Source organism: Aulostomus chinensis, chromosome 17 (assembly GCF_037954235.1).
Source record: "Aulostomus chinensis isolate RoL2024-O1b breed Wild chromosome 17, RoL_Achi_v1.0, whole genome shotgun sequence".
Lineage (NCBI taxonomy): Eukaryota > Metazoa > Chordata > Actinopteri > Syngnathiformes > Aulostomidae > Aulostomus > Aulostomus chinensis.
In genome coordinates, this window is record NC_141336.1 from 8956965 (window position 1) to 8977381 (window position 20417).

General features: G+C 45.9%; 1 long non-coding RNA gene across 1 annotated transcript; it reads left to right on the forward strand.

Annotated features, from left to right (window-relative positions):
- Positions 1-3438: 3438 nt before the first annotated feature.
- LOC147246183 (uncharacterized) lies at positions 3439-13345 on the forward strand. Its single transcript, XR_015109829.1, has 4 exons — positions 3439-3655; positions 3734-3845; positions 4146-4414; positions 12685-13345. It is a non-coding gene; the product is annotated as an uncharacterized LOC147246183 (long non-coding RNA).
- Positions 13346-20417: the final 7072 nt, after the last annotated feature.

The following is a 20417-nucleotide window of genomic DNA, read 5'->3' on the forward strand; positions in this document are numbered from 1 at the left end:
ACAGGAGTGGAGGGCGAAGGGGTGGGTGGCTGGTGAGCAGGTTGTGGCGTCCGTGGCGGCAGCTATTGCCTCCACTATGGAGGTTTCCTCAAAGACCGAGAGGATTAAGATCATAGTGAGACAAGCTGGGTGCCTGTTAGTGATAGAGGAAGTAAGGAAGTAAGTTTTGAGAAGGTCATGGCCAGGATAGTTGAAGGAAATAGATTGGGGTCAGAGAAGGGTGGACACACTTGAGTATGGTGGTGATCCTTCAGTGGAACGCGAGGAGCTTGTTAGAAAATGGTCAGGAGTTCAAGGTCTACTTAGAGGGAATAGTGGTGCAACCAGATGTGGTGTGTGTTCAGGAAACATGGCTTAAGCCTGGGTTAGATTTTGTGGTGCAGGGATATGTAATTTTGAGGCTAGATAGGATAGGAGGTGGGGGAGGAGGGTGTGCTACGCTGGTTAGGAGGGGTGTGTCATTTAGGGAGCTAGACAGTGGGGTAGAACAGGAGTACATAGTGGTGGAGGTTTGGAAGGGGGGGAAAGGGGTTGTCATAGTTAATTATTATAACCCCTGTGTCAGGATAGAGGAAGAAAAATTAGTTAGTATCCAGAGGGAGGGGTGGCAGAGGGTAGTGTGGTGCGCAAATTTTAATGCTCATGGTGTAGTGTGGGGTGGAGGGCATACAGATGGTAATGGGGGGACGGTAGAGGAATTAATGGAGGTTAGGGCACTAGTATGTATGAATGATGATAGGGGGACAAGGATAGATGTCAGGACAGAAAATGAGTCAGCTTTAGATCTAACACTGGTGTCTAGCGGCTTGGCAGGGGTAAGCAGATGGGAGGTGCTGAATGGGTCAACTGTAGGGAGTGATCATTATCTCGTGTTGTGTTCAGTGGGTGAGAGGGTGCAAGTAGAATCAGCTGAGGGGGTGGAGAGGTGGGTGTTTGGTAAAGCTGATTGGGGGGTGTTTCAGGAAGTGGTGGAGGGGAAGGTGGCTGGGCTTGATATGGAGGGGAGTGTAGATGAGGTAAATGATAGGCTGACATCAGCAATAATTGTAGCCGCAACTGAGAGTATACCGAGGAGTAGAGGGAGGGGAGGCAGGAAGATGGTTCCGTGGTGGACAGAGGAGTGTAGTCAGGCAGTGAGGGCAAGGAATAGGGCATTTTGGCAGTTGAAGAGGAGTCATAACATGAATAGTCTAGTGAGTTATAAGAGGGTTAAAGCAGTGGTGAGGAGGGTGGTTAGGCAGGCTAAGAGGGATAGTTGGAGACAGTTTAGTAGTAGCATAGGGAGGACAACCCCAGTGGGAGAGGTATGGGGAATGATTAGGAAAATGGGAGGGGATAGGAGGGAGTGGGACTACCCAGTGATGACAGCGGGGGGGAGATAGCAGTGACAGATAGGGAAAGGTGAAGATGATGGCAGGGGCATTTGCGAGGATACATAGTGAGGATAACTTAACAGAAGAGGAGAGGAGGCAGAGGGGGGCTACTTTGGGCAAGCATTTGGGGGTGTTGGACAGGAGGGATGGTACGGGTGGGATTATGGATGATAGGTTCATGATAGCAGAGTTGGTGAGGACTATAGGTAGGGCTAAGCACATGGCTCCAGGGGCGGATCAGGTTGGGTATGTTATGTTGAAGCACTTGGGTGAACGGGCACTGGAGGCACTGCTTTGGGCTGTACAATAGGGTCTGGGAGTAGGGCAGGATTCCAAGGATGTGGAAAGAGGCAGTGGTGATTCCGGTTAGGAAGCCAGGGAAGGATCCCACTCAACCTTCAGGGTATAGGCCCATAGCCCTTACCTCCAACCTGGGTAAAGTTATGGAGCGGTTAGTGTGTGATAGGTTAACGTATGTGTTGGAGAGGGGAGGGGGGTTAGCTGGGTATCAGAGTGGCTTTTGGAAGGGTAGGAGCACTATGGATGCAGTGGTGAGGTTGGAGAATGAGGTTAGGAAGACACAGGTAAATAAGGAGTCAGTTGTGGTGGTGTTTTTTGATACTGAGAAGGCATATGATATGATGTGGAGGGAGGGGGTGTTAATTAAACTGCACATGCTGGGGGTAGGAGGAAGGGTGTTTAACTGGTTGAAAGATTTCCTGTCCAAGAGGATAATACGGGTTAGGATAGGGTCTGAGGTGTCAGGTGAATACACAGTGAGTAATGGCACACCACAGGGCAGTGTAATTAGTCCACTGTTGTATAGTGTTATGATTAATGATGTGTTTTCACGGGTAGGTGGGGATGTAGGGAGAGCACTGTTTGCTGATGATGGGGCGCTGTGGAAGAGGGGTAGGGACTTAGCACATAGTGGATAAAGTACAGGAGGCTATAGATGTGGTGGTTGAGTGGGGGAGCAGGTTTTCAGTAGATAAGACGCAGACAGTGTTCTTTACTAGAAAGAGGGATGTGGGTGGTGAAAAGCTTAGGATGTATGGGAGGGAGTTAGAGAGAGTGGGGTCCTTTAAGTATTTGGGAGTAGTTTTGATAGTAAGTTGACTTGGGTGGAGCACATTAGGAGGGTTGAGGGCAGGTGTAGGAAAGTGATAAATGTGATGAGGTGTTTGTCAGGTAGGGACTGGGGGGCTAGCTGTGCGGCACTGAAGACGATTTGTATTTCAATGGTGAGGGCGGCACTAGACACAGGGAGCACTTTGGGAGGATAGGGAATGTACTGGCTAGGGAGCTAGGAGTAGGGCACATTAGGGTGAGTCAATCAGTGGTGTACCCAGAGATGGCACCGTTAGGTTTTTATGGGTACCAGCACATGTGGGGGTGGAGGGGAATGAGAAGGCGGATGAGTTGGCAAAGGGGGCGTTGGTGAAGAGGACAGTGGAGATGAATGTGAGGGTGAGTAGGGCTGAGGTGAAGGTGATAGTGAGGGAGAGGGTGATGGACATGTGGCAGGGAAGGTGGGACAAAGAGAAGAAGGGTAGGCACTTTTATAGGGTTCAGAGGAGTGTGCAGGCTAGAGGGTGGAGGGGTGGAGGTAGGCAGAGGAGGGAGGAAGTAGTGAAGGTGAGGCTGAGGATGGGACACTGGACTGAACGGGACTTTGAAGGTGTTAGGGAAGCACAGTACTGGGCTGTGTGAGGAATGTGGTGAGGAAGAGTCAGTAGAGCACGTACTCCTGAGGTATGGCAGGTATGAGGTGGAGAGGAGGGTGATGAGGGACAGGTGGAGGGGTGAGATCAGTCTGGAGGGAGTTCTGAGGATGGAGGATAGGGAGAGTGTTAGGGTTCTTTTAGATTATTTGAGGGATACAGGACTGTATGATAGGATTTAGGTATAGGGATTATGTTTGGGATTTAAAGGTAGGATTTAGTCGTAGGGGGTAGAAGTAGGGAAAGATGGTGTTCCGCGATGGGACAGAAGAGGGCGGTAATGCTCCATCTTGTTGGTTGCCAACCGCCGTAACAACCGAAGAAGAAGTGTGTGTAGCTGTGTGTGCGTGCTGCCTTGTGCTGCTTCTCTGCACTCCATTTGGCAGTGGGAAGTTTTCTTTCTCCCTCTCCCTGCATGTGATGATAACATTCAGGTGGCTAATGCAAGTGTGGTCATAGGAAACGCTGACATCCGGCCCCTTCTCTCTTGCCTTCCCTCCGGAATGAGCACGCGCGCACGCGTGTGTGTGTGCGCACGCGCTGATATATTTGGCTAAGGTATGTGCTTGTTGTCTGCCCACAACTGAAAGATTTTCAGCCTAATTGAACTGTGCTAATTATTATATATCTTATTAGGGACACCCACATATTGGACCCTGCTGCTTTGTCTTGCTCGGACTCCAGCTTGTCCATCGGGTTAATCTGCCTGACTGTGGCTTGGGGAAACACAGCCTTGCTGCTTCGGCTGGTCGGTGCTGCGGGTGGCCCTATTGGCTGCGGCTCTCCACGTACAATTTAAAGTGGCTTGCCTTTTTAACTTCAGACTCTTTGCTGCAGTTACCCACTCTGCCGCTTCTACAGCAGATGCATGGCTACACACACCTGAACTGAGCTGAATTATAAGGATTTAATCGTATGAGTGACGCTTGGGTGTGAACTTAATTCTGGGTTAATTATTTAGTTTTTTTTTATTGGGTTTCTTGAGTTAATTTGTTTAATTTGGATTTATAGGATTAATTCATATTTTCTTTTGGTTTCTTCTGATTAGGTTAAATTTCCGTCTCATCTGCAGCGGGAGGATGAGATGGTTGAAAGACACCCCGCTCCCACATCCAACATCAATTCGCCATCTCTGACATCAGATGTGGATAGAGGGCAAAGGATTACAGAATCTACTGCTACGCTAGTGGGTTTGAAGGCACTGGAGACCGTTCTTCAACCTAGGCCCACAGAGGAGGATTTGAAAAATCTTGAAGAGATTTTCACCCAGGATTTTGAAAAAATCACAAGCTACGAGAGATCAACAACTTTTAAATGGTAGGCGTCACACCATACCATCACAACATACTGAACAGGCTGCCATTACACAGGGGTCTTAACTCATCGCTAGTAGCAGTATTAACACACCAAACATCCCTTCTACAAGCATTGCCAGACAAAGTGTCTATGGTCAAGCGGATGCGAGGGAAATCAGGCCTTTTAATGTTGTAGAACTGCGTCAGAAAGTTGATTTCAGGAATGTAGTTGTCAAGAGCCCCGACCATGTGCTATCCATTGTCAGCGATAAACTCTCTGGGGTGATTGGCCAGGCATTAGAAATGTCACAACCTGGCAGTGTTTTAAATGTTGTTTTGAGAGGGCCATCCCTGGCAAGCGATGTGCATGCTGTGTAACGATCCGACGACGAATACAGCCAAGATATATTTATAGAAGCAGTCGCTCAGCCTATTCAGAGCAATGACACATCCCTGACTGACGATGAATTGGAGTTTATTGTTCCAGTTGCACAAAACCACTCCGGGACTGGGCGTCTGAAATTGGGGAACATGTACTATGATGAGATTCTTTCTAAAAAGGCAAATTCCCTCATTAACCCCAACAACTGTATAGAGGACAACAGTCTTTGCTTTTCTCTATGCATTGCCCATGCCATCAATGCCTCAACGCCTGTTCCAGACAAACTGGCGCAGGCTGAGCGTCTGCATGCATCAGTAGGTCTCAACCCCTCACAACCAGTTTAATTCACACGTGTCCAGATTAGAATCCATAGTAAACGCCAAAATAGTGATTTACCACCACGTGTATCCCTTGCAAGTGCGTGAAAATATACCCAAACAACAAACCATGGGTCTCCGCGTCTGTTAAATCCTGTATACAGAGGGAAAAATATGACTTTTAAAAATGGATCACTATCTGACTTGCATTTAGCAACAAGAGACTTGAAAATGGAAATTCTAAAGTCAAAACACAAATACAAGTCAGACTTGGAAAACAAGATGGCTGCTAACAATCTTGGCTCAGCCTGGGAGAGCATGAAAACTCTTACAGGGCTTCAGAGCACAGAGCATAACACTCGTGTTATTTTAGATGGTTTTAACACAGACACTGACTTGGCTAATGCTCTAAACCAGGGGTGGGCAATCATGTGTCCATGGACACGATTGCCCACCCCTGCTCTATACAGTTTTTATTGTCGTTTTGATACCATTGCTTTTAGTACTGAAATTCAGGAACTGAGCCACAAACTAAGGGATGATCAGCACTTTAATATCAGGCTGGAAGAAGTCGAGAAAGCCTTTCCTGCTGTCATAGTCAACAGGCAACATGGCCCTGATAATATCTGTGGTTGTCTACTGAACTCTTGTGCTAGAGAACTGAGTCTAGTCTTTCATTTTATATTCAACAAGTCCCTACAGACACAACAAGTCCCAAAGTTTTGGAAAAATGACATTGTTGTCCCAGTCCCAAAATCCAGGTGTCCGAAGACATTGAACGATTTCAGACCTGTTGCTCTTTCCTCGGTTTTAATGAAGACTTTATAGAAACTGATCAGGTCTGAGATCCTGAGGTCAACAGAAGGTGCCCTGGATCCAATGCAGTTTGCTTACAGACCTAATAGGGGAGTGGAGGATGCAGCTGTAACGCTGCTAAATGTGCTTTTAAAACACCTGGACAATAATGGGACTCATGCCAGGCTTTTATTTGTGGACTTTTCTTCTGCTTTTAACACCATCCAGCCTCACATCTTGACTGAAAGGCTGATGGAGCAATTTAATTTAAGTAACAATCAGGTGAACACTGTCATGAATGTGTTATTAACGGGAGCTCTGAGCATGTGTGCTATATACAGCCTATTGAAAAAAAAAGACCCCGAGAGAAAATACATCCTGTATGATTTTGAGACTCGTTACCATGAGGGGAAGCATGAGGCATGTTTTGGATGAGCAATGGACATAGACGGAAACAAATTCTGTTTCAACACTTCGCAGTGCGTCTCGGAATTTGTTAATCATTTCAGAAAGCCCAAGTTTCGCGGATTCACGTTTGTAGCCCACTATGCCTCAGGTTTTGACAACTACATCCAATTAGGGCATTTCGTCAAGCGGGGAATTGCACCATCCATCACGATGCGCGCCAGTAGAGTGATCCACATGTATAATAAAGCATACAATCAGAGATGGATAGACTCGATGCGATTGGCAAAAAAAACCCCGATGCTCGAGGATTTAAAGACCTACTGTGTGTTCACACCGAATGCGAATTCGGGTGAACAGTTTCCATTAAAAGTCTATGCAAACGCGCGAATGACGCGATTTCGCGAGGCGAAATATTCGCGCCGCGAAATTTGCGAGGTGAAATATTCTCCATTCGCGCAAGTTGAAACTATTGAACTTTGCCGAAAAATTTGCGTCAAGACAGCCCATCAGCGTGGAGGATGTCCCGACGTCACGGCTGACTGTGACTGACTGACTGTGACTGACAAGATGGCCGACAAGTTGATTGTGGCTATGTGTGAAAACCCGGTGCTGTATGACACTACGTGTCAAAATTACAAGAACCAGTTGAATAAATTGGTGTCCATTCGTGAAATTCTGTCACCGATCCTAGCTAGCAGGTTGTCAAACTGGCCAGTCGTCATCCGAAAATACCGCTTGAAGCGGCGGTTATCCAGACGGAGCCCCTGGAGGAGCTCGATTCACCGAGTGGTGAAATTCACCAAGCTGAGCTTGCCTCTAGATCAGGCATGTCAAACTCAGTTTGGCTCTGGGGCCGGATCCAGCCCTTCTGTTCTCAGGTGGGCCGGATCAGTAAAAGAATGTCAACTCCAAATATTTAGCTTTGTTTTTCAGTACTATGCTTTATCATTCAGCCTATATTTGTAGCCTACCCTACATATTATAATCATGGATGACAAGGGATCTTTTCTAAGCACAACACATTTATTCACAAACAATGGAAAAAAAGTGATTTTCATGTTTGGCGGTGAATGTGTTAACAACTGGTTTATTTTAACAGTTGAGTGAATGCAGTTTTACACCTGAACCAACTCACCACATTAACAAACTCAAGTGGGAGCTATGAAAAAAATATTTTCGCCTTAATTGTCATACTGCTTTGAAATAAATAAATAAAAATACAAAATAAAAGTTATAGCAGTGCATGGGCAATAAGATTAGACTACATCAAATCAAACTACTAGGCTGGGCCTACTGAAGCTGAGAACATACTGCACAATATTAATTGTCTTAAATATGAAACCAGATGAATCTTATTTTTAATGATCTGTATTCATGAGTGCAAACAAATTTCGTGTCATCACACTTTTTTTCTCTCTCTCACTGCATTCCTGCAGTCTACTTGCTGCTGCTGGCTCCTGAAACTTGGCATCTTTTTGCCTTCAAAAGTGCATCGATATTAGGTGTCAAATCCTGAGTAGCAGCACATTTAATAATGTCATTCAAGTGTTCATTTGTTAACTTTGAGCGCTGCTTTGTTTTATTATTGTTCATTACGGAGAACACCTGTTCACAAAGATAAGTAGTCCCAAACATGGATAGAACCTTTGCAGCCATGGCTGTTAATTTGGGGTAACCTTGCACGAGATATTGATAAAACGTATCCAATCCCACGGACCCAAAGTTTATCCTTCATAGCGGAATCGCACTGCACGTCAATAAGCTCGAGTTGAATGTCAGCTGGCATATCAGAAGGCTTCACTGTAAATGGCGAGCGAAAAAAGCCAAATTTATTCTGAAGTTCACTGAATACCTGAAACCTCTGCTCAAACTCTCGCAGCAAATCTGTTATGTTGTCTTTATATTTATCCAAATCATAATCGGGACGTTCCGATGCCTTCGGACGCACAGCTGTGAGACAAGAGAAATGCGCCGTGTCACCGTTGGTTAGCCGCGTCTCCCACAGTGACAGTTTCATCTTGAACGCACTTATGCTGTCGTAATATTGAGTGACAACTCTGTTATGGCCCTGCAATGTAGTGTTAAGTGTATTCAAGTGTTGTGTAATATCAACCATAAACGCAAGATCCTGCACCCATTCCTTGCATTTAAGTTCCTTTACTGGGCGTCCCTTCTTCTCCATGAACTGTCCAATTTCCCCTCGTAGCTCAAAGAAGCGCTTGAGTACTGCACCTCTGCTTAACCACCGCACGTCAGTGTGGTATGGTAGGCCAGCATGAATGTCATTATCACTGAGAAATGTGTCAAACTGACGGTAATTTAGCCCGCGCGCTCTGATGAAATTGACAGTTTTCACAACCACACTCATAACATGGTCCATTTGCAGTGTTTTGCAACATAACGCCTCCTGATGCAAAATACAGTGAAATACCCAAAACTCTTGTCCCCCATTTGCAGTCTGTACTTTGTCATGGAATTTTGTGGCAACGCCTGCCTTTCTCCCGACCATTGATGGCGCACCGTCGGTAGCCAGGCTCACGGCACGGGACCAGTCCGCTCCCACCTTGTCCAGCGCTCCAACGAGAGCGCTGAAAATGTCATCTGCTGTTGTGGTGTCACTCATGGGCACCAATTCAAGCAGCTCCTCGGTGATGGTCAAAGTTTCATCAATACCTCTAATGAATATGGCCAGTTGAGCAATATCTGTGACATCGGTGCTCTCATCTATTGCAATTGAAAATGCGATAAATGACTTGATTTTCTCTTTCAGTTGGCTGCTCAAGTCACTTGAGAGTTCTGTCACCTGATCTGCGACAGTGTTCCTTGTTAGACTAATATTGGCAAAAGCAGGTTGCTTTTCAGGGCACACAACTTCTGCAGCCTTCAGCATGCATGTTTTTACAAACTCCCCATCAGAAAATGGTTTGGATGCCTGCACCAGCTCGTTGGCAAAAATGTAGCTGGCTCTTACAGCCCCATCAGCAATATCGCGGCTGCGTGTAAAAGTAGACTGCTGTTTCTTCAGACCAGCGACCAATTTGTTTATCTCGTCTTTCCTTATTTGTCCTTTCAAGTGGTCATACTTTTCTTTATGATGAGTCTCATAGTGGCGCCGAATATTAAACTCTTTGAACACTGCAACTTGCTGATTACATACCAAGCACACTGGTTTTGCATTCACTTCTGTGAATAAATACTTCTCAGTCCACTTTTCCAGGAAAACTCTGCATTCCGTGTCCACTTTTCTTTTTTTTGACAGTGCCATTTTGGGAAGGGTGTGTTGACCGATAACTTGTTTAGTAGTGGTGAATGGTGAAGCAAGATTGCTGGTTTATTTTTACTTGGACACATCACGTTGCGAATATACATCCTGTGACTAACTCGTGTCAGTGCCGTATGCTGGACGTGAGCGCTTTTACACATTTACTGCCCTGTAGCGGCCGGAGGGAGCATTTGGTTTGTAATTATTTTTAAAAAAATCACAACTTTTGATAGAAATGAGCTAGAGACTCGCTTCTTTTTTTGACATACTCAGAAATTTATGCCGGGCCGGATTAAATCATCCAACGGGCCGGGTCCGGCCCGCGGGCCGTATGTTTGACATGCCTGCTCTAGATGGTGTTGATAACCCAGATATGACGGCGTTTAGTTTTCCGACGTATTTCTGCCTTCCACGGCAGGTACAGTACAACGCAACAATTCTGTGAATAACGTTACCAGAAATACTCGCTACTCGGGCAGGTGAGCAAATATGCGTATTTGCGCAAATGACACAAATGGACACTAAAATGATCCGGCGTCAAATTCGCACGAAATTTGCGTGAACACACAGTTAGAAAAGGGGTACTTCCCACACCTGTTGAACACCAGGGCCAGAGAATACTACAAGGGTAAATACCCCGACCCGTAAAATGAGTGTCGACGACCAGAAAAAGTTTATGGAGTGGTACAACATTGTGCGCCATGAAACATTTGACCTTCAAACTGAAATGCGCAAATACTGCATTAATGATGTGGATTTGTTGAGAAAGGCGTCCACAATCTACCGCGACGCGTTTTTAGACTGTACGCAAATAGGCCCCTACAGTTTCACCACACCAGCAGGCAGTTGTATGGGTGTCTATAAAACACTTTTTTTACCTCGCAACACACTGGCGCTTGCATACAATGAAGCATACGTACAACAAAATAAGACATGCTCTAACGTATCCATTCAGTGGTTGGAGTATGTGTCCCGCACTGAGAACATACACATTCAACACGCTCTTAACGGGGGGCGAGCGGAAGATCGGCCCATAATTTGTGGATGGCTTCTGTGAGTCTACAAAGACGTGTTATAATTTTGCTGGGTGTTTTTACCACGGATGTGTCAAATACTATCCAGAGAGTGAGGGGAACCCCGCATCCAAAATTTCTTATGGGGAACTCTTCCATCAGTTTTCCGAACGCGTGTCAACCATAAAGTTGCAGCATGGCATGAGGGTGGTTGTGATGTGGGAGTGTGAGTGGGCTGCTGTTTGTAGATCTGACCAGACTATTGTGGGCTTTCTATCCATGTACAAAAACCTGTACGTCTAAACCCTAGAGATGCACTGTTTGGCGGCCGAACAAATGTGATGAAACTGTGCCATCAATGCACAGCTGATGAAAAAATTCACTACTATGACTTCACCACTCTCTACCCTACCCGCAATCCTCAAATAATTAACAACAACTTCGACGGCATTGAAAAATATTTTGGTTTCATTAAATGCGTTTTGCTGCCACCGCAAGGGCTATTTCATCCCGTCCTCCCTTACAGGGCCCACGCCAAGCTTATGTTCCCGCTTTGCCGCACCTGTGCTGAGGAGCTAAATCAGTCGAGCGAGTGCAGGCATAGTGACAGCGAGCGACAGATGTCTGGGACCTGGGTCTCTTTCGAGGTTCAAAAAGCTCTTGAAAAAGGGTATTGCCTTGTGCGCATTGAAGAGGTCTGGCACTTTCCGAACAAGACAGACACATTGTTTAAAGAATATGTCAAGACCTTCTTAAAATGCAAACAGGAGGCCTCAGGCTACCCGGAGCATGTCACAACCCCCCCAGGAGTGCGAGAACCACATAGCCGACTATTATGAAAAGGAGGTTATCAGACTCGATCTGGGCAAAAATCTGCATCAACAAGTCAGAAGTTGTGACAAACTCCTCAACTCGCTCTGGGGCCGATTCAGTATGAGGTGCAACATGCCCACTTGTGAGCTGACAACAACAGAATTTTACCCAACTCATGTTTAGTGATCACTACAATGTGAGCCAATGATAATGTCGCTATGGTGCAGTGGACACACGCCAATGGTAAGGGGGCCCGTGGGAAAGACGTGAATGTATTCATTGGCGCCATGACCACAGCATACGCCTACCTCGAACTCTACAACCTGCTCGACAAACTGCAGAAGCGCGTTCTTTACTGCGACACAGACTCTGTGATAGTCACGGTGCAAACAGGCAAGTGGGTCCCCCCCAACAGGGCCGTATCTGGGTGATTAAACAGACGAGCTAGAGGGTGGGGATTTCATCACAAAATTTGTTTATTCAGGGTAAGGCCAGCAGGACCATAAGCCGAAACACCAATTATTTAATTCTTTTCAAGAACCCCAGGGGCCAATATCAAAGACAGATGTTTCCAGGAAACAGCAAATATTTTTTGGAGTCATTTAATGACGCAATCTCCGCCCCTTACTGGTTCCGGTTCATAGATTATAAAGCTAAGCCACCAGATCATTTAAGGCTCAGAAGCGATCTTTTGGCGGAGAGGTCAGTTGTCTACATCCCAAAAAAGATTAGAAAAAAGTCATGACGTTTTCACGCTTTCAAAGAAACCTCCCTCTGCTCGAGCTGCTATATAAGTCATCACCTGGAATGAGAAAGGTCATTATTGCAAATTTATTCACGTGCTAAATGGGAACATACCGCTAAACACCAGCCAGTACAAACAGTTTAAAAAGAAAAAAAAATCAGATTTGACTCATTGCTGACAAAAAAGTGAAACTTATTAAAAGAAAATCTGTAAACCAGTCTGGGTTTTTTTTTCTGCCGCTGATAGGTGCTGCAATCCCCTTCATCGTTGATCTCATTCGGAGAAAGTAAAGTCAACCATGGAATATACGGATAACATGTATTTGGTTCCCCAATGCCAGCTGGATTTGTTAAGGCAACAGAACACCGGATCAATTAGGAATGATGCGCAAAACGAACTGGACAAAAAAATGGCTGAGGTTTTGGATCAGCCAGGTGTGAATTTGTATAAAAAAGCTAAAAAAAATATGCATCTATCCTTCAAAGGTATCTGACACTTGTGAGAAAAGATGAGCAAGAAAATACTGTATTGACCCAGTTGCTCCCCCTTTCTGAAAGGTCTGCTCATGCTGAGCCTCCTGACGAAGGCGCTGTTGCTGATGCTACAACTGACGATGCTGCCCCCATCGTCCCACAGACACCTGTTGTTAGACAGGGTCGTCTCAGATTTGCTCCTGACACGGTGTCATGGTCAGACCAAAGGGAGATCATCTTCAACAATGAAATAATTAAAGGGTCACACGTGTATGATTTGATCAAGAGTGTTGCTAATCACAATGTAAATGACACGTCAAAACCGACGGGGTGGACAACTTTTCTAAAAACTCTGGCTGATTTGAATGTACCACTTTCGACAAAACCAAACACACAAGTCCGCAAAGCTATTGCGGACATAAAACACGCTGGCGATGTCAGTTTTACCTATTCAACACCTTTTCATTGTAAGAAAAAGAAGAGGTAGAAAGAGAACTTTGTTGGGTGACGAGTTGTGGGTGAGCTATTGAATTTAATGCCTGTCCTTGTTATTCTTTTGATCGTTGTTACTACTTGTATCGGTGCAGCTTTTTAAGCTCTTTGATGAATGTAAATCCATGCCTTTTTCCTACTATTGCGTATGTTGTTGCCTTGTATGATGTTTTAAGTTTGAATTTTTTTTTACTATTATCATTATTGTTGTTCCTAATGTTTTGCCTTGTTTTATGTTTTGCTTTAAATAACTACTGGTGCATATGTTATGTTGTTGTTTGTAAATAAATATGCTTCAGAACTACTGATTTTCGACTGAATCTTTTTATTTTCCACACTGAACACGTCAAGTCATAGCCGCAGCACACAGCTGCAGGTTTAATATTGTTAACAAACTTAGAAACCATAGCATCATTACAAATTAAATTATCCATATTGTTGTGGGCTGAAGAGCGAATTGGTCAAAAATAATTATAATGAAATTACTAATTAATATCAAATATTAATTATTCAGGGCACCACCCTGATGAGTTCAGGGAAACTAAAATGCGACCAAACTTGGAAAAGTTATCAGTCTCGAACAGAGTTTATCTACTAAACAGTCAATATTCTGTAACATTAACTACATAAGGATAGCTCTGATATTAGAAGGATGAGATCCGAGCACTGGCTATTACTTAGACACGTGACCACACTTTTGTACACAAGACACTACGACTTCTCTCTTACAAATAAAAATGTATTTATTAAACACAATGCATCAAACGATCAGCAACACGTTGGTATACCGGTTCTATCTAACCAAAAGACACAAAGGGATAACGGGTGTGTGTGTGTATGTGAGAGAGAAAGAGGAGGGGGGGGGGGGAGCCTGGTTGCCAAGCAACCAGTTAGCGTCGCAGCAGGGCTAGCAGCTGAGGCTAGTTAGCTGAGGCTAGCTAGCCACTAGTTAGCACCGTGGAGGTGTAAAACGTGGAGCGGTTAGTTACTAAGCTGAGCGCTTAGCGGAAGAGAGAGAAAGAGGAATGAAAGAGGAAAGGAGAGAAGTAAACCCAAAAATGTGTGTTAACACACTTGTGCAGGATTGTGCAGAATTAATAACATGTAACACCTTAAAATGTTAAGGCTATTAATAACATTCATAGATACCGTATAATGCTATGTAATAGTATCTGCTAATTACAGGACTTCCGTCACATAAACAGTACATTCATAGACATACAAACACAACTAAGCTATTTCTCTGCCCAGAAAATGCCTAGTTAGAGGAATCCTTACTTGACGTGGTGGAGCGGTAAGGGATTTGATCTCCGTTGATACAGAGCGTGGGTTGGGCTCGGTTCGGAGGTTTGCAGTACCAGCGGTGGGCAGCCTGCAAGGATCTGCTGGAGTTTACTGGTGGAGGGGTGAACAAGCTTTGCCGAGCTTTCTTACACCAGGGACCAGTTCATGCGGGTAGCGTGGCTCAGTGGTGTCTTCTTATCTGGCTGGGAGGACGGGGGGGAGATGTCCGCTGGCGGAGTTCTCACTGTCGCTGTACTGCTGCCAGGCCAAGGTACGAAGAGGTCCGGAGAGAGCACAGAAGAGCGCCCAAAGAGTGGCACCGAAAGAACCAAGGAGGTTGAACATTTCTTGCTCTGTCATTTTATCTGGTGAGGCCGATGATGTCACTTCCTGTGGGAAGGTACTGGCTCTCAGCCAATAGTAGTTTGGCATGCGAACTTCCGGTCAAGTGGGGCATGAGTTCTTGGGGGGGGGGGGGGGGGGTCAATGGCCAGAGTGAGCCCGTTTTTATGACCCTTTGTCTTAAGAGCATGTAGTCACTCAAATGCAGGCTTTAGAAAGGGGTGTTAGGCCTGAAAGGCCGAAAGCCTTTCCTTCAACTGGATTAATTGTCAAGTCTCTGAATTAATCTCTTGTCCTGGTTGAGTTGGCACAACAAAATACATTTTCAACACTTTATCAAAAGACAATCCTTACTGCATGTGGTAAAGAAAAAAACACTGTTGGCCACAGTTGGTTGCTTGGCAACTTTGAACCTGCTTTTTGGAATAAGACACAATTATAGAGTTATTCCACAAAAAGTTGTTTATCTCTGGGGCAAAAATATTGTGTATTTCCAAAACTATCGAAAAAACATCTGTTCTTGTCCTCTGTGATGTAAAGGGCTAGCCAGTTCATGATTCTCAGTAGTAGTCCAGCAGCACCTGTCTTCTGGTTGGTATCTCAGTGACTGAATCAAACACTGAATAACAAATGAGGTTGACAGTTCTGGCGAGGGGGTTTCTGAATCGCACCTCCAATCTCATGTTTCCGGATTTGATCAGAGAGACATTTCCGCCGTGGCCCTCGTCAGGCTCCAGGTTGAAACAAAACAGGGTGTCGCCAGACCTGAATTCAGTTCTGTTAATGGCGAGTACTCTGTCCTTTAGGTGTCGTCTCGTAGTTTGAACAAGTTGAAAGTACTCTCTGGCATAATGACCATTTGGGAAATGCAGTTAAAACGGTTTTGACGGGTAGGGTGTCCCATCAACGTACAGGCTAATAAACTCGGTGTTGTAATTCTGAAAATTAAATGGGTTCCTGATATATTACCCTGTGTAAGCTTCGTTATCTACAAAGCCTATAATCACAAATTTCGGAACCTGTCCATTGTAAAGGTTTTCCTATTTGCAGACTCTAGTTCCCTGAGGGATGGAAAATGTCTTTAAAGCAATTCTGTTGATTGCGTATTTTGTGTTTGTGTGCTGTAACGCCCTGCTGTGGGCTAGTCTGACAGCGGGAGAGATGGAGACTTTTTTTACAAGTATGCTGACTGACACAATTTTGGCTTTATACAGCACATTTTGACCAGTCATCAGACAAAACTGGTCTGTAGAGCGTAAAAACTTCAACGAAATGTCAATTCCATTAAGCATAAGTTTTTCTTGAAAAAACAAATCTGCATGGATCGGGGCAATGAGCTCAACAATTGTACTGATAAACACTCCTCTGTATATGAGTCTGTAATTAGGAACTGTCACAGATGTGTCGTTCATATGATTAGGCGCATCTTTACGAAATAACGCTGTGCCAAACTGTGTGTTCAGGGTGCCCGTGTTCTAATTAATTAAACATTCAATTATTCCTCGGTATGGGTATGTGTTGGAGCTCTGTGTGATCAACCTAGAACCTATTTTTACATCAGCTTGTGAGAATAAACTGCATCCAGGGTAGTTTATCAAGCCCACATCAGACGAACCGTCTATAGGTGTACCATGCGGATTTTGGATCTGGGGGCCGTGCAACAATGCCTGGGGGGAGGCCCAGGGGCCCCGTAGGCCACGGGAAGTCTGCGGGGCAGCCCGGAGTGCCTTGAAGAGACACAGGAGCAGGAGAGGTGTCCGCCTGGACCCTCGGAGCAGGAGCGATGCCCGCCAGGACCCTCAGCGGTGGAGCAGGATTAGCAGCCTCTTGGAGCGGAGTGATGCCCGCCAGGACCCTCGGCGCCGAGACAGGAGTGGCGCCCGCCAGGACCCTCGGCGGCGAAGCAGGTGTAGCAGCCACTTGAACGGGAGTGATGCCCGCCAGGACCCTCAGCGCCGGGACAGGAGTAGCAGCCGCTCGGACAGGGGTGATGGCCACCAGGACCCTCAGCGCCGGAACAGGATTGGCGTCCGCTGGCACCCCGACACAGAGACAGGAATGGCATCCATGGGTGGCAGCTGCGTAGCTGGGGTGGGGCTGGATCTGACCGTGGTTAAGCACGAGGGCAGCCAGCCTGCCCTTTGCCCGCAGGCCGGGAGCTCGTGGCTCTTCCGGACGAGGGCCGAGCTGACCCAAGGGCTCGCTGCACCGAGCGAGGACCAGCGGGGTACCCGTGAAATTCTCCACTCTCGGTGACTCTTTCTCCGTTGTTTGTCATGCCATGTAGGCAAAATATTCAAAAAGGGTCATCATGCGTGGGAGGGAACAGTCTGCTGGGTTTCTTTTGGTCAGGTCATTCTGTTATGGATTGCTGTGGGGGGAGGTGGACCCAATAACAGACGGGGATAAGGAGAGTTCACAAAAGATGTTTATTTACAGAAAGAAGGGGGAAACCGGTGACTGGAGGCTTGAGGCGGTTGACTAGAGACTTGCGACTGACGGCTCGTGACTGGAGACTTGCGACTGACGACAAACAACCCTTGACATCGACATACACGTTGACAACCAATACAACAATGACCCCACACGGACAAGGGGAAACACAGAGGTTAAATAGACAAGGGAAACGAGGCACAGGTAGTGAGACACACAAGGTAATCACAGGAAGGAGCACAGGGAGACAAGACACAGACAACACAACACAACAGGAAACACGAGACAGGGATCGTGACAACTCGCCCATATCAACCAGATCTGCTTGAAATTGCTTGTCAATACCACTGACCAGTATTCTATTTCTGTGAAAGCATTTAGCAGCCCTGGCATGTAGTGTGTATGCATCCTGACCTACTAAAAAAGTTTTGACTGTGTCTAAGTCTGGGGTAGCAGCCCCTGACTCCCTAGCTGCCTTGCACAGACTGTTTACACCACCAAGACCCCCTGGGTGTGCAGGGTCATAATAAATATTGTGCAGTATGGTGTTCATTGCCTAGCCAGGTTACAAATGAGTAAGTGCTGGGTTAAACAATGTGGTTTTATTTTTAAAATTCACACACAAAGATACAATCTAAAGAAAGATATTTCAAATAATAAAGAGTGAGTGCTAGTTACTACCTAAAAAAAAATAATAAAAAGAGTGAAAACCGTTTTAAACCTGCAGATCAGAACAATTTTTGAGCAACTAATGGTTTGGGTTGCCAAGTGTGTGAGATCATCATCAGATCACAGAATAATGGCCAGAAGTTTTCATGCTCGCTGACTTTGTCACTCTGCTCGTTGAGTTTGGCCATAAAGTCGCCACCCTGCACCAATTCATCCAATATGAACTCCACTGCTCCTGCAATTTTCACAGGGTTGCAAAGTATGTGTTTCAGAAACAGGTCGTTTTTGATTGTTGTTGTGAAATTGTCGTTCCACGATTTTTTCAAAATGGCTTCGTATTTTACTTCAAGATAATGATCCAGGATTTCTTCCAGGCAGGAGTGTTGACACTGACTCAGATGGTTGACGTGACACCCGTAACACTCATCTTTCTATAGTATATTAAACACCATGGTGAGCAGGTGGTAGACGGCAAATTTCATATGCTGCATGAAAGGGGCCCCCAGCTCTTTATACGTAAATGTTTCTACACTGTCCGCACACACACCACTGTGAGTGGTAGCTTCTTCCGGAGGTGGGTTGGAACGTGTGGATGAAAAGTCCTGATATGGGTGGCTGTTGCATGGTGAGGGGGTGAATGGCATCGGCATGAGTTGTGGTGAATATTCTCTGGGGGGGTGTTGGGTTGGTGATGCCATCTGGACATCTGTAAATAAAGAAATGAGAGTAGGGAGTTAACATCTGAATCACGCGTAGACATTCTGTCTCCCTCCCCTGGGCTATGCACTACTCCAACATACCTGCCATTTCTTATCAGATGAAGGAAGGCAACAAGCCTTCGTGTTCCTCAGATGGATGCAGGAAGCCGTCACATGCGTTATCCCCCTCAAGATTCTACAAATTATTAAAAAGTAAGGCATTTTCTAACTCCTGCAAACCCTTTGGCAAACACGTCCTTCTCAATGACTTCTTGTAGGGCATTAAAGACCCAGTGGCCTGTCGCACCACTGTACAAAAAAAAAAGTCTTCAAATTCTTTTGGGCCTTTTTTTGTTCTGTCAAGACATGTTGTCAGGTAAAGCATAGCACCATTGTGACAAGCTCTGTGTGATTCAGACCCTGATGAGCTGTACCATTGGGACATATACCACTCACTGTCATAAAAATGAGCCCAATCACGAACAGACATGCCAGGCACAGCGCCAACCCCGTACGAGTCCACACGTGTTGTGTATTCAGTTGTTCCCTCACAGCTCTAGGGGTCGCTGTGGGCGTGTATTGACTGTGTTGCCTGAGTGCTGTTGAATGAGCAGAAGAAGTTGAGTAAAGAGAGACCATGGAGTTGAGCTACTGAGTCCGCCGTTTTCATTCCTTCCTTTTATTACATTTTACAAGTCCCGTAAATACCGGACGATAGAGCGCACCGTTATGTCAGCCGCAGATGCTTATTTTAAGGAAAAAAAATCAACTTTGTACACGTATAAGCCACACCGGTAAATAAGCCGCGGTGCACGGCAGAAACACCTCGGCTGCCCGTTCTCTGCGTGTTGACCCAGTCTTCCAGAGCGTTTTCAAGTTCAGGCCATCTGCTATTATGACCTCTGAAAGCTTTTGTAGTCTTTTTGCATTGGGTCAGTTCATCATGTTGCCGCCTCCAGCGTCTCACCATCGACTCGTTTATGCCAAACTTACGTGCTGCAGCTCAATTTCCATCTTTAACCGCCAGATTGATTGCCTTTAATTTGAAAGCTGCATCATAAGCATTCCTTCTTCTGCTCTCCATCTTGAGGGTGAGTACAAATGACTGAAAATATCGTGTGATGCTCTTTTTACACTGCACCACGGCATGGACTGGACGCTCCAAGTACAGTACTTAGAGAAATTACCATAACATTTCCCTAAGTACGGTACTTGGAGCTACCATCAGGAACAATAGGGAATTACTGCCCGCTGCCGCTGCCCGCCACACCCCAGGGTGAAGGTAAAATCCTCCTATAAGACGCACCGGAGTATAAGCCGCAGGGCATGAAGCGTCGAAAAAAAGGCGCGGCTTATATTCCAGAATTCACGGTACACAAGACTACAACAAATTGGCAACGAGGATGGCGAATGTTGTGCCTCTCCCCGCATTGTTTTTACCGTCCGTCGGACAGCCTGCAATTCCGTTCGACATGTGGATGAAGATGTTCACGAATATGCTATTCACGCGGAGGGGGACGACTGGCCCGACATGAGGAAACGTGCTCTACTCCTGCACTGCTTGGGCGCGGAAGGACAACGTATCTTCTACACACTCACAAATAGCGGTACGAGCTATGATTCAGCAGTGACTGCATTACGTGCGCACTTCAACCCTGCTATAAACGTTGTTGTGGAGAGACATAAGTTCAGACGAGTGCAGAGATCGCATGAGACTGTTGCTGAGTATGTTGGCGCCCCGCGAGAGTTGGCAGCAACATGTGAGTTCGGGGGAAATAGTGACGAGATGATACGGGATCAACTCATAGAGCATGCTAGTTGCCCTCGGATACGTGAGAAGCTGCTGGTCCACACGCAGGGAAATCTCTCACTGGAAGTAGCAGTTAAAATGGCGTGTCA